At 38.9% G+C, this 15,158-nt stretch overlaps 1 protein-coding gene and 1 pseudogene across 2 annotated transcripts in view; one reads left to right on the forward strand and one right to left on the reverse strand.

Annotated features, from left to right (window-relative positions):
- FGD4 (FYVE, RhoGEF and PH domain containing 4) overlaps positions 1–15,158 on the reverse strand; it is a 201,020-nt gene that overhangs the window by 157,967 nt on the left and 27,895 nt on the right. The gene's annotated exons all lie outside the window — the stretch shown is intronic.
- Positions 6,784–14,086, forward strand: LOC112318520 (large ribosomal subunit protein uL4-like; annotated as a pseudogene).

Genomic DNA, 15,158 nt, shown 5'->3' on the forward strand with positions numbered 1-15,158 from the left:
AAAAGAGCATAAACCAGGAACAACAGACGCAGTTACTTCTATTTTAAAAATGCACGACATTCTTGAAGTTTCCCCAGGAGGGTTTCTGTCTGTTCCAGAGCATCTCCCAGTCAGCGCTCTGTGCAAATACGTGGATTCGAATTCCACTCTGTGAGTTGTATAAATTTACAGCAGATAAATCAACCCCCTGGCAGAAAACCACCCAAATAATCAGAGAAACAGACGAGGAAGATGGAAGTATTAGTACTAGACTCATCAGGCAGAAACCTCTTAAGCATCGTGGCATTTTTCTTCACTTTGTGAGCTTCTACGACTGCAGAAATCATTTGAAAACTTCTGTTACAAGCCTGGAGACACATGAATCAGAAGGAGCCATGAAAACCTTTATCTGAAAAGGGCAACAGCAGCAACAAAAATCAGTAAATGTTGTATTTACACCAGTTTTCGTGGCTTAAATAGTTTCGTTGCTTTTTTTCCCACATTCTCCAAATTCAAGATAATCATCTCCCATGAGAATAATAGTGTTTCCTAACTGGATAGTCTATTATCAAACACAAACTTAGAAGAATCAATATTAACTTTGAGCATGCTGAGGAAGTTATGGGCCCCAGACACAGAAACAAGTAACACATACCATAGGTGGATTAAGAGGTCTCAGGTAAGGTTACTATAAATACAACTTCATAAAAGTTTCACTAGCACTAAACTGGAAAAAGGGAGTTACGTGTATTCTTTATCTCCGATTTTCTAATGCCCAGTTATTCAACAGGAACAATATGTAGAAAGACTGGGTGTTGAAGGGACTTCAGCTGAAAAACCGAACCCGCAGTAACTGTGGTCCTATCTATAAAACGGCAACACCTGTTCCACAGCATTGCTGGTAATGTTCCTTCACACGGCGTACACTAAAAAGCAAACCACAGACTACAGTCCCTAGTGGACACCAAATAGGTCCTCAAACGCTGAGCCCCTTTTGCCTTAGTTTTACAGCATCTGGTTCTAAACCAGACATCTCCAATTTTGTATTATACAACCCATAAAAACTTTTTGACTCTGCACCCCAGAATATTAACATTTATAAAGTCTATATATGCACCACTATACTAATATATTACAAAATACACAAAATAGACCTTTAATAAGATGAAACATCGTGATCTCAAGGCATATATAAGACGGAAGCCAAAGTTCATACTTAATGACAGTGGATGGCAATTCAGATCTCAAAGAATCTTCATGATAATTCTGATTTTATTGTTTTGGTCACCTTCTTATTCCATTGTTCCCAGCCTCAAGGGTTTTCCAGCTTGCATTGCTCTATTGCAAAATGAGATGTGGTTGTCTCAAGGTAGTTTCATTTACTTACAGTAAGTGAAGGAGACGGGATTCATATTCAAAGCTCTGCCTCCCAGAAGGGAGGCTTAGGCATTACTTACATACACTATTTGGTCATTGGACCGGAGCTAGAGGACAGAAGTACCAGACACCCTTCAAGGTCCCTCTCAGCCCTGGGACTCTGATTTTTACTGAAATTTGCATTGGATTAGTATATATACTGTTCTCAGCACAAATACCAATGTAATATTTTTAATAGTACCTAATAAGCTGACCATTTAAAAAAATTCTTATGTATTTTCAATTACAGTGTACATTCAATATTATGTTAGTTTCAGGCATAGGGCCTAGTGATCAGACATCTACATAACTTATGACGTGATCACCCTGCTAAGTCTAGAACCCATCTGGCACCATATACTCACAAAGTTATTACAATATCACTGACTATATTTATTGTGCTGTACATTACCTCCCTGTGACTGTCGTGTAACTGCCTATTTCTACTTCTTAATGCTTTTATCTTTTCCACCCACGATCATTTGTAATGAAATAACCCAGCCCACATAATATGCATGCGCTCACATGTACACACACCAAAAGACACAACTCTGCAGGGCTGGGTCCACTGAAGGAAGCCTTGAAGTTCCCAGAATGCTGTAACAATACATATTAACGTGACAAACCAAGCACAGGCTGTCTTTTCTTACAAAAGACCCCAGCAATTAGATATTAGGAATTTCCCCGCACGTGCTACAGACGCCGTGGCGTACTCGTGGTGGATTCTTTTGGCATGCCTTGGACAGACTGGCTCCAAAATGGGGACAGTCGTGATGACAAGAGAGGTAATCTACTTCCTACAGTTTCCCATCTTAAGAGGGTCATGACATCGTTAGGCATTACTATCTTAGGTGTAGCAGTCTCGAATTAAGTTAATGGGCAAAAATGACGCCAGACATGCTGGCTAAAATATAAGATGTCTCACAGTGATTCTCGTTCATTACCACTGATTTCTAGTTTAAAATAAAAGCAGTGAGCAAGATTAAACAGAATACTTTTGAAGATGACCCTGTTTTTCTTGGGTGAAATGATATGTTTACCCATAAGTAACACATGAAAAGTAGAAAATAGAAGTCCCATTTTGCTTCTTAAAATCGAAAAGTTTCCAAATAATTTAATTCTTTCATCCAGTATACACCTGCCCATTATGGAGCTCAGAACAGGTTATACCAGTTCATGTTCTCTCATTTCCATTTTATCCCAAATATCATCCTGTTGATTCAAAACCAACAAACATTTAAACAAACATTGATTTTAAAAAGAAGAAAAAGAAAGGGAAGGAAGAGGATCAGGAGGGAGAGGAGGAGGAGGAGTGGGAAGGGGAGGAGGAGAGGGAGGAGGGCCCAGCTCATTAGCTGACTGAAGACCTTTGTGTCTCAAATACAAAAGGGGAGACAGAAGTCTCAGGCGACTCATAAAAAAAAATGGCAGATTATTTGTTCACAGGGATTTCCATTTTAAAGGACTGCATCCCTTTATGCAAAAACAAAAACAAAAACTACTGGACTTCTCTAGAATATATGGCAGCACTAATTTTTCTTAATGTCCATCAATTCTTTCAGATTAACTTTCAATTATGTACTTTGATTGTGTCTCTGGATTATGTCTCTGAGACATAATTATGTCTCTGAATTAAGAACATTCAAGGACAAAAGAGCATGACCTGAACTTTAAGAGGTTTTGGTTGAATCCAAAGTTAAACTAATGACAATAACAATAATGTTGATCTATAAATAAGGTTATAAATAAATCCTCCCACCAGTTCCTTTGCCTTCAGAACTGACCTTTGTTTTGAGCAGAATAAATTCTCTTAAAAGTGGCAATTCCAGAAGAATCAAGGAGCATTGTTCTTTTACTATAATACTCTCTCCAAGTCACTAAATAGCAATTATTCAGGTGCCCAGAGAACAGAAGAAAAATAGACGACAGGATGACTGCTCACCCGCTGTCCCCTTAAAACTCATTCACATCCCTGTTCTCCTGAAGCCAGCAATAGTCATGTCATGAGTACATTTTGATCACATCCAAAAGTATCCAATTACAGTGAAAAAAAACCTGGCACAATGTATTTCCTGAAATTCAACCAATTCTAGATAGTTTTTAATAAAAGCTTTAGGAGAGCTGTAACATTGCTAATGATTTCATTCAAATTATATTTAAGCAAACTTAGCATAGTATTTTAGCAACAGCACCAGCTAGAAATTAGAGACCCAAACTCACTGTTCAGGACAGTAATGCTCATGGAGCATTTGCACAAAAGAACTGCAGTCAGCAAATGGACAAATACCTACCCATTCAAATGATTAATTCCTTTTATTTTCTCAGTCACTGGACTACTGCTATGGCTACCACAGTAACTACTGCTTTTAAATGCAAAGGAAATCATACCATCACAAAATCTTATTCCGTAGGATTCTGTGACTCGAGACTGTTATTTTATTCATTCCAGTGTAACATTATGATTCAGAGGACAAATATTTTCATGCAGGCCAAGTCTGGGAAAATGAGAAAGGGCCAAGTTTCCTTATTCAGAATGCAGAAATTTGAACTAGATTATGCTGCCTCCTAGTGGCCAAAGGCACATTAAAACACCTCTATACCCATCACAATGTCTACTTTTAACAAACATCACATATCCTCAAATTCATCTTTACAATGACCAAATAAAACATGCCCTACTTATTTTCTTATCTTAAGTGATCCTTTCTCTAATTTATAGGTAGATATCTACTTGCATTGAAAAAAAAAAAAAGCTAAAATGGTTAGGGAAAAAGTCCACTGCAAATGATCCAACCCTGAAGAGACAGAGAGAATGACACAGTTAATCTGCTGTCAATCACAGAAACAGAGTATTAATAACTGCAAACATTTAAAATTGTATACTGTTAAGTTTAAATAGTTATCCTGATAGTTTAGAGCCATATGACTAAAAAAAAAAAAAAAAAAAAAGCTCTAAGTACCAAAGTAAAATTTTATCTGTAAGTTTAATGTCCTATTAAACAAAGTGGATGAAGGTATGTTTCTCAACACAGCAAACATATTGAGAATGAACACACATGGCATGCAACTGTTGCTGGGAAATCCTTGTTCACAATATTATTGTTAAAGAATCTGTAGAAAACACTGAGATGAATAAAACTTAATTCAAGGAAGTCAAATACAATGCAACCTTCCTCACTTCTTTTTTTGGCTGCATGCTGCCTCATTGTGTTGGTATAATAAAAGATCAGACAAGTGGGAAGTTTCAATGCATTCACAGGGGGCAATTCTGTAGCAGTTACCCTGGGGACTCCAGCACAAAGAATCACTCTAAGTAGGTCAAAGCTCTCCAAACAGTATTTAGATCACCAAAACTTTCATAAAAGACTTGAATGCTCTGTCACTTCACCCAGAAAGGAAGAAAACTACAAAGAATCACAAGATACATTGTTAGAAACAAGGACATCTGAGGACTTAAAAAGGGCACCTATTAAAAGAATTTTCTGGGATTCTTAATTGGAGTCTAGTCAATTTATTTACCAAGCAAAGTACTTAATCAAAAGCATACTTATGATCCTGTTGAATTAAAAGAAAGTAAAATAAAACTACTAGATTAGAGAGATAGGCAAATAGAAATCAAAACCTTTTTAAAACAGTCATTCAGTGTGGACTCAGAAGCTGCAATCTATCACATTGTTTCTGTTTTTAAAACATTAGTGATAAAAAGAAACAAATTTAGCCCTGGCTGGTGTGGCTCAGTGGACTCAGCGCAGCCGGTTCAATTCCCAGTCAGGGCACATGCCTGGGTTGCATGCCAGCTCCCTATTAGGGGGGTGCATGAGAGGCAACCACACATTGATGTTTCTCTCCCTCTCTTTCTCCCTCCCTTCTCCTCTATTAAATAAATAAGTAAATAAAATCTTTAAAAAAAAACCAGATTTTTTAAAAAGGCCTTTACAAGACTAGTGATTGATGAAAAGGCAAAATCAAATACTCTACATGACAAAAAAAATTTTTTTTTGAGATGTTCTAGATTAAATTGCAGTGGGCTAGAGAGTGAGAAGAGACAGGACAGTTAGCTTGTTAGTAGCTAGGGGCCAGCTGTCAGGACTGGTCACATTCCTGAGTGAACCTTGGAACTTTGAACTAACGTCTGGGTGGCTGTCTCTGCTGTTTTTTGAAAGAAAGCACAGCCAGGCACCGTCCAAACCCAGGAGCCTCTGTGGCTTACTTTACATGAACTTTCCAAACTGTGCCCACAACCAATCCAAAGGACTAATACTTCTTCCTTATGGACTCTGCTGAGCCTATCCCAGAACTAGCCCCACTTCATCTTCTCCCACCCCCTTCAACTACAGCCAATGGGCATTCTTTCAAAACAACGTACATCTTTCTCCCCTGTATTTTATGTATAAAGACGGTCACCAATGCCTGGCCACAGAGATTTTGCTGATGGTGGTTTAGACTTCATGCTCCAGGACCTGGTCTTCGTTTTCTTGCCAGCAATGGCCCAATAAACCTTTCTTTTAAAAGATTTTCAACTGTGAAAATTAAACATTTTGTGTAACATATCTACTAACAACCAGAACATATGAGTATCTTGTGGAGAACACTTGAAAAGCAAATACATGTATGTAAAACCTTAATTTTTCCTGGACTCCAACTCCAGCCATTGAGAGGCACTGTTTTCCTCATTTCCTCAACAATTTCTGGCTGCCTGGGCACTTGAGATGGTGAGAAAGGGCACTGACTTTAAAAGTCAGAGTATCTTTCCCCTCCATGACTCAACAGAAATCCAAGGCCTTAATGGTCACCAAGGAAACACAATGGGCCTAGAAATGCTAAATCTTCGTGATTCACTGTTATTACTTCCGTTCTTATGTTTAGACATAACCTCAGCATTATTATTTCCACTAAAATAAACAAGAATGAAAATTTGGAACAGATTCTTTTTCCGTGACAAATATCCAAAAACATGTGGGGCTATCTTAAAAAGAGGACTTTATACTAAAGATATCTCACAGAATCCAAAGGCAGGGCTGCAACTCTCAGTCTCAGGAAACTGGAAGACCACCAGTCTCAGTCTCAGGATTTGGAAGACCACCAGAAATCAAAGGAGTGTCCACTCTGGCCTCTCGGTCTCATTTCAAGGACTATTCTTTCTCTCGCAACTTTCTCTGTTACTCAGTCTCCCTGGCCTGCCACATGGTTGGGAAAATTTCCCAGCTGAGGGACCTGAGGAAGAGGCTGACAATTCTAATACATTTAAGAGTATATTAAGGAAACTTAGACTTACACACGAGGCGCCCGTGCTGGCTGGCGGTGAGATTCCATGGATGTCCTCCCCACTGCGCAGCAGGAGCTAAGGCGTTATATAGGACTATGCAAGATGGATAGGGGTATTGGGACATGACCCGCTCCAGATACGGGAAAAATGTTTGTCATGCTTGCCTAGGGCAGAACTACAGCCTGTTCCAGGAACCAACACAAACCAGGCTGTAGGACAGGGGGAGGGGTAAATCAGCCAGTTTCTGAGGGAATTTAGAGGAAGCGATCTGTTCTACCCTGGATCTAGCTGGCAGGTCCAGCAATGCTCAGGCAGCAGTCACATCATGTAATAGTCTTTCCTTTACATACACCGGCCCCAATTTCACATATGAATTTGATTTTTGTGTTCTGATATTCTGATTGGCCCAGCTAAAGTCCGCCTATGAAATCATCTGTGCCCAATCAAACAGTACCTGAAACCCCATTTTGTGATGAATTCTGTTAGTTTATATATGTCTGAGAATGTCTCAAATGTCTTACTTTCACCTTTAATTTTTTCTTATTTTTAATTACAGTTCACATACAATATTACATTGGTTTCGGGTGTACAGCATAGCGATTCAACACTTAGATACATTATAAAGTGATCACCATATTTCGTAACCATTTGTTACCATGCAGAGTTATTATAACATTATCGACTCTATTCTCTATGCTGTACATTACATTTCTGTGACTTATTTTATAAATGAAAGTCTGTGCTTTTTATTCCCATCTCCCAACATCCTCCTCATTTTACTTTTATTTTTTAAAGATATTTTCAGTGAGTATAAAATTCTAGGTTTGTAGTTTCTTTCTTGGAGTACTATAAAGATATTCTTCCTTTGTTTTCTCGTTTGCATTGTTTCCAAGAAGAAATTGGCTGTCAAAGACCCTCATCCTTATTCCTCTATATGTAATGAATCTTGCTTTCCCTGGCTGTTTTTAAGATTTTTCTCTTTATCACTGGATTTGAATAATCTGACTATGATGTGCTCCTGTGTAACTTTCTTTCTTAGTGTTTCTTGTGCTAGGGGTTTACTGAGCTCCTTGCATATGTGGATTTATTGTTTTCATCCATTTGGAAATACTTTGGCTATTCAATTTCTCTCCTAACCCCCACCCCTTTCTTCTGTCCTTCAGGGATTTAGTACACTATATCAGGCAGCTCACTTCTTCCTGTTTCATTATTTTCCCTCATTTTCCCACTTCCCTAGGGATTTGTTGTAGATCATTTCTATTAGCCCGAAAGTTCAGTAATCCTTCCTTCTGAAATTCTAATGTGCCATTTATCCCATCTGGTGCACTTGTCATCTCAGACATTGTAGTTTCCATCTTTAGTTCTATTTGGCTCTTTTTTTTTTTACATCTCCCATATCTACACTTAACACTTTTTAAACATGTAATACAGTTAAAACCTGTTTAATGACCTTCTCTGATAATTCTAACATCTGTACTAGTTCTGTGTTAGTTTCAAGTGATAATTCTTCTCATTAAGGGTTGTGTTTTCCTGTTTCCTTGCATGCCTAGTAATCATTGACAGGATGCCAAACATTTTCAATTTCACTTAGCTGGATGGGGGATATTTTTGTATTCCTATAAATATTCTTGAGTTTTGTTCCAAGATGCAGTTAGAAATTACTTGGAAGAGTTTGTGCCTTTCAGGTCCTGCTTTTACAGTTTGTTAAACAAGTCCAAGGCATTTCTCGGTCTAGGGCTAATTCATCCCCACTATTACTATAAAACTATCCCGAGTATTCTACCCAAGACAGCATTTAGAAAATATTCTTTGTTATAATTAGAAATATAAGAGCTCAAATCAGGCTCCTTCCAAGCAAGTTGGGCAAGTTTATCAGTAAGTCTAAACACCATTTTGCTTGTCTGTAGGGTGAGCATATAGTTTATTAGTCAAACTAAGACACTTACCCAAGACCATGCTAAACAAGAGGAGATGCCAGTTCAAAAAACCAGGGAAGTCCCAGGGAGACCAGCATTATACAGAAAATGGGGATTACAATATCTAACTCTCATAGTTATTGCTGAATTGTAAACAAACAGGGGTGTCCAACCCACAGGCCACATGTGGCCCAGGAAGGCTATGAATGCAGCCCAACACAAAATCATAAATTTACTTAAAACCTTTTTTTTTGCTCAGCAGTTTTTGTTAGTGTTTGTGTATTTAATGTATGGCCCAAGACAACTCTTTTTCCAGCGTGGCCCAGAGACATCAAAAGGTTGGACACCCATTTAAAATATCTAATAAAGGGTTTGTCATAGAAGAAGACTTCTATTTTATTATAATTGGATATAGTTCTATAGGTTCCCGAGATCTGGAATATACCCTTCACAACTGCCATCCCACCTTTGCCATTCTAAATGTTACCAATCCTTCCAAATTAAGCTCAAATACCATTTAGGGGTATTCATTTCATGAAGTCATCTGTGACCATCCAAACCTAACAGACAATTGGCAAAAAAGCAATATGATCTGCAAAACCAGACTCTGGAATGATCTGACCGGAGAGGGAAAAAGAGAAACAAATTTTAAACCAGGACAAATAGAATTGAGTCCTTGTACCCCATACCCAATCTGTACCATAGTGGGGAGATGTTGTGCTCTTCGAAAGGCTGTTTATGGAGAAGATTCTGGACAAAATGGCAGAGTAGGAAGCACCAGGTGCCTGCGTCCCCACTTAGACAAGGACTACACTGGCAGAATCTGTCTGATGCAACTATTCTGAAATTCTAGAGTCAGGTTAAAAGACCAATTTCAGCTCTCAGCACAGCACCAATAACCCACCGCCACCCCAGATACTTGGTAGGCAGCTGTGCCTATGTTCTGGGGCAGCTGCACACAGCTTGTGGGAACTGGGGCAGGCAAAAAGGACCCCGTCCTCCAAATGAGGATCTACGCTTGCATCGCTGACTGCTGCTTTTGATCACAGAGGGGCAGACAAAAAGATGGACAGCCATTGTTGTTATACCTTTCCATACTATCCTCCCCCACCAGCTGACGTGATTTACAGGGGATTTAAAGAGTGAAGAGCCCTCCTTTCTCACTTCATGTTTCACTTTTTCCCCTTTCAGGAGGCAGACATTAAAGATCAGGACATCCAAATAACTCCTGAACATACAGAAGAATCAGAAACTGACCATTCACATGCCCACAGAAAGGCTCAGAAAAGACCTGAGAAAACCTTAAGTTTGCACCTCAGACTGATCCTCAGCATGGAGACAGCCTACAACAATAAGAAAAAACTCAAAAAAATAAACAAAAATAATAACAAAACACCATAAATGCTCAGAAAGTGGAAAAGCTGATTTCCTGAGTTAATCCATTATTACATTCAAATGTCCAATGTTCAACAACAAAATCACAGGAATACAAATAAACAGGAAAGAATAACCCAAACAAACAAACAAAAATAAACAGAAATTATCCTTGAAAAAGACCTAATGGAAGATATATTAGACACAGACTTTAAAACAAATCTCATAAAGATGTTCAAAAGATCTAAAGGAATATATGGAGATAGTCAATAAAATGTGTGACAAAATGGAAATATCAATAAAGAGATACAAAACCTAGTAAGATACCAAAAGAAATTCTGAAGCTGAAGAGTTCAATAACAAAATTGAAAATTTCACTAGAGGGATTCAAAAGCAGATTTGAGCAGGCAGAAGAAATAATCACCAAGTCAAAGACAGAACAGTGGAAATTATTAAGTCTGAGGAACAGAGAGGAAAAAACTAAAGAAAAGCAGAGTCCGAGGACCTGTGGGTCCATCAAGTGGACCCAAATACGCATCACGGGATTCTGGAAGTGTGAATTGATCAGTTTTGATCTTTTCCCAGATTATTTTGGCTATTTGAGATTCCTTGAGCTTCTATATAATTTGGGGGGTGGGTTTTCCTATTTGTACCTAAAAATGTCATTGGACTTTTGATAGGGATTGAATTGAATCTGTAGATCGCTTTGGGAAGTATTGACATTTTAACATTTTAATTCTTCCAATCCAAGAAGGTGGGATGTGTTTCCATTTATTTATGTCTTTTTAAACATCTTTCGGCAATGCTTTGTAGCTTTCATTGTGCAAGTCTTTCCCCGTCTTGGTTTAGCTAATTCCTAAGTATTTTGTCCTTTTTGACATTATTGTAAATGAACTGTTTTCATAATTTCCTTTTCAGTGTATTCACTGTTTGTGTATAAAATGCAAATGAGTTTTGTATGTGGACTTTGTATTCTACCTTGCTGAATTCATTCATTAGTTCTAACAGTTTAGTGTATATATGTGTGCGTAGAATCTTTAGGGTTTTCTACAGAGAAATTTGCAAACAGAGATAATTTTACTTCTTTCTTTCCAATTTGGATATCTTTTCTTCAAAAAGAAAAAAAAACTGGCCAACTCACACATACTAATTTCAAAAATTACTGCAAAGCTACAGTGATCATAACAATGTGGTATTGGCATACAGACAGCCATACAGACCAATGGAACAGAATATAGAGCTCAGAAATTAACCGTTAAGTACATGACCAGATGATGTTTGGCAAGGGTGCCAAGAGGGCTCAGTGAGAGGACAGTCTTTTCAACAAATGGTACTGGGAAAGCTGGATACTCAGATGCAAAAGAATAAAGTTCGACCTTTACCTAATACCACATGCAGAAATTAATTCAAAATTGCCCTGGCTGGTATGGCTCAGTGGATTGAGTGCTGGTCTGCGAACTGAAAGGTCATCGGTTTGATTCCCAGTCAGGGCACAAGTCTGGGGTTGTGGGTCAGGTCCCCATTTGGCAACTGATTGATGTGTCTCTCGCACATCAATGTTTCTCTCTCTCTCTTTCTCCCTCCCTTCCCCTCTCTCTAAAAATAAATAAATAAAATCTTAAAAAAGAAATTGATTCAAAATAGGTCAAGAACCTAAATGAAAGACCTAAAACAATAACACTCTTAGAAGAAAACGGGATTCATTACACTGCATTTGGTAAAGATTTCTTGGATAAGACACAAAAAGTACAGGTAACAAAAGAACAGGCAAGTTGAATTTTGTGAAAATTTTCAAGTTTTGTGTCTCAAAAGACACTAGTAAAAGAATAAGAAGGCAACCCAAATAATGGAAGAAAATATTTGCCAATCTGATAAGGAAGGAATATCCAGAATATACAGAAAACTCCTAAGACCACCAGCAACCACAACAAAACAAATAATCTAATTCAAAAACAGGCAAAAGACTTGACTAGAGATCTCTCCAAAGAAAATATAAGAATGGGCAATGAGCACATGAAAAGGCGCTTGATAGCACTAATGCTCAAGAAAATGTAAATAAAAACTGCAATGAGATTCTACCTCACAACCATTAAAATGGGTACTATCCAAGACAGAAAGCAAATGCTAGTGAGGATCTGGAGAAATTGGAACCCTTGTATATTTTAATGGGAATGTGAAAGGCTACAGTCACTGTAGAAAACAGTATGGTGGTTTCTCAAAAAACTAAAAGTGGAACTCCCAGCCTTCCCTATGGTAGACACTGAGTTGAAAGGAACGTGGCCTTCTCCTATTCCCACCAGGCATGTTGTCATTTCCTGATATCAGCGTACTCCAAACAGGGGGATTCCTGGCCAAAACGACACTTTGCCTGCTGTGTTCAAGGCTCCCGTGCAACCAGATATTGTGAACTTTGTTCACCCCAACTTGTGTGAAAGCAACAGACAGCCCTATGCTCTTAGGGAAGCAGTCATCAAACCAATGCTGAGTCATGGGGCCCTGCAGAGCTGTGGCTCAAACTCCCAGAGTTCGAGGTGGTGGGACTCGTTGCTCCAACTAGGGTTCTTCTGGTTGGGGGTGCGGGGGGCTCATGTATGCACTAACCCACCAACCAAAACCTGGTGTTGTTGGCACTGCAGACTGAAAACGACACAGAGGCGATATGCCGTCTACTCTGCCCTGGCTGCCTTGGGCTTATCAGCCCTGTTCATGTCTAAAGGCCGTCGTATTGACAAAGTTCCTGAACCTTCTTTGGTGACTGAAGATAAAGTTGAAAGCTACCAGGAGACCAAGGAGGCTGTTTTGCTTCTTCAGAAACTTAAGGCCTAGAATGATATCAAAAAGATCTGTGCCTCTCAGTGAATGAGAGCTGGCAAGGACAAAACGAGAAACCATCGTCTGTCCAACTCGAGGGACCCTGCATCATCTATAATGAGGACAATGGTATCAAAAAAGCCTTCAGAAACATCCCTGGAGTTCTCTGCTTAATGTAAACAAACTGAACATTTTAAACTTCTCCTGGTAGGCACTTGTTCCTACGTTTGGACTGAAAGTGCTCTCCTCAAGTATTGTGTTGGCTAAAAAGTCCATTACATGTTTTTCCCATAAAATAAAAGACACATTTTCCATTTTCACCAATAACTTCATTTGCTTGGATATTTTAAGTATGTCAGCTATCTCTCACTATTGGCTTCTAATGGGTAGAGGCCAGGGGTGCTGCTAAACATCTTCCAATGCATAAGACAGTCCACAGAATTATTTGGCCAAAATGTCAATAGTACCAAGAAACTTGGCAAAAAACCTTTTGACACGTTTGATCAGTCACAGCACCTTCTCCATATACTGCACAAATCTTTTTTTGCATTTCAGTTGCATTTTTACCTTTCTTGAAATAACAAAGCATTGCTTATCTAAATGTTGCTTATATTCTTCCATCTTCAATATTAAATGGCTGCAAAAATTCACCAATTTTGATTTTTTTTTACATACACACTGATATGACAGTTGTCACAATACAATAACAAAATTGTTTTGAATGAAGTTAAAGACAACTAAGCACTACTAGAACCATCGTGCAGTTCTAGTAATAACAATGTAAAAATGTAACAGATGTTTTGACCAGCCCAGTAGGTGATCTGTGTGGCATATGGTGTAAGGCTGTTCCCGCGGACAAGTAATCTTATACATCCTTCCCTTGCACGAGATGCTCAATACAGACCTGAGCAGAATCTTGAAAAGCCCAGAGATCCACAGAGCCCTTGAGCACCACACAAGAAGATCCATTGAGGAGTCCTGAAGAAGAACCCACTGAGAGACCTGAGAACCGCGTTGAAGCTAAACCCATATGTAAAGACCATGTGCCAGAACACTGTTCCTCACTAGGCTGAGAACAGCAGGCTCTGGGTGGGTAGAGCAGCAGCAGCTCTAGAAACCAAGTCAGATGAGAAGGGGGTGCCAGTCAAGAGGCCTGTGGTAGAGAAGGAAGGAAAGAAGGCTATTGGCCTTACAAAGCAGAAGAAGCCTTTGGTGGGGGGAAAAAAGGCTGCAGCTTCCAAGACTAATCCCGCAGAGAAGAAACCTGCCACAGAAGAAAAGAAGCCTGAGCACACACTTAAATTTGTTTATTCCATAAAGGTGCAATCACTTTAGATAGCTAAATTTGTTTTGTTTTTATTTATTTATTTTTAGAGATAGGGGAAGTGAGGGAGAAAGAAAGGGAGAGAAACACTGATTTGCAAGAGAGAAACATCCATCGGTTGCCTCCTGCACACCCCCTACTGGAGACCTGGCCCGCAACCCAGGCATGTGCCCTGACTGGGAATGGAACCAGCGACCCTTCAGTTTGCAGGCCTGTGCTCACTCTACTAAGCTACACCAGCCAGGCTATTTAGTGTATTCTTTACCATAAAGTGTTAAATCACTTTTGGCTGTTAAGACTCACATGGTTTCATAGAACAACAATGGACTAGAATGCAAAGCAAGGAGAAAGCTCAGATGAAATGATTCGCCAACAATGTGGTCATTGAAGCTCTCTACTTTTTGCTTCAGGATCCCAACCACCGAAGAATTAGTAAATCTACCCAATCCAGCCAGTTGTATTATTTTGCAGTGTGGCTGTACCTCACAAACATATATACCTACTCTTATATTAATAACTTCTTCAGCAGCTTCCCACTCTTGATTCGCCTAATTCCATTCTTAGACAACTGAATGTATTTACTTGCTTTTGGATAAAATGCTATCACCCCACCCAACTTGTGTGACAGTAATCTCTAGATTCATAACAAAAAGAGATGTGAGAAGTGTCTACACGTATTAAGACTCAGAATTCCACAAGAAGTCCCATGTATCACAGGCACAGATATAAACACTTTTCCTATGAAACTGCTACCCAAATCACTAAAATAATAACAATAATAATAATAATAATAATAATAATAAATAGCAAATACAATGACTTCCCAGAAGTGTTATGTCAGGACAGACTTAAAAATAGAAAATGTGAAGAAGAAAAAATCACCAGAACTTTAAAGTCAGCATGATTTTCAATCAACTAGAACTTTGGGGATCATTCAACAGCTGCTCAGAGTGTTCACATTTACACAGCTTCCTCCAAAATACGTAAGTGCACAAAAGAAAGAATGTTCAGGAAACTCAATTTTGCAACGCACTGGCTTGTTTGCGAAGAAGGATCTCCGAAGGAATGTAGC

This window comes from Desmodus rotundus, chromosome 3, assembly GCF_022682495.2.
Source record: "Desmodus rotundus isolate HL8 chromosome 3, HLdesRot8A.1, whole genome shotgun sequence".
NCBI classification, from domain to species: Eukaryota; Metazoa; Chordata; class Mammalia; order Chiroptera; family Phyllostomidae; genus Desmodus; species Desmodus rotundus.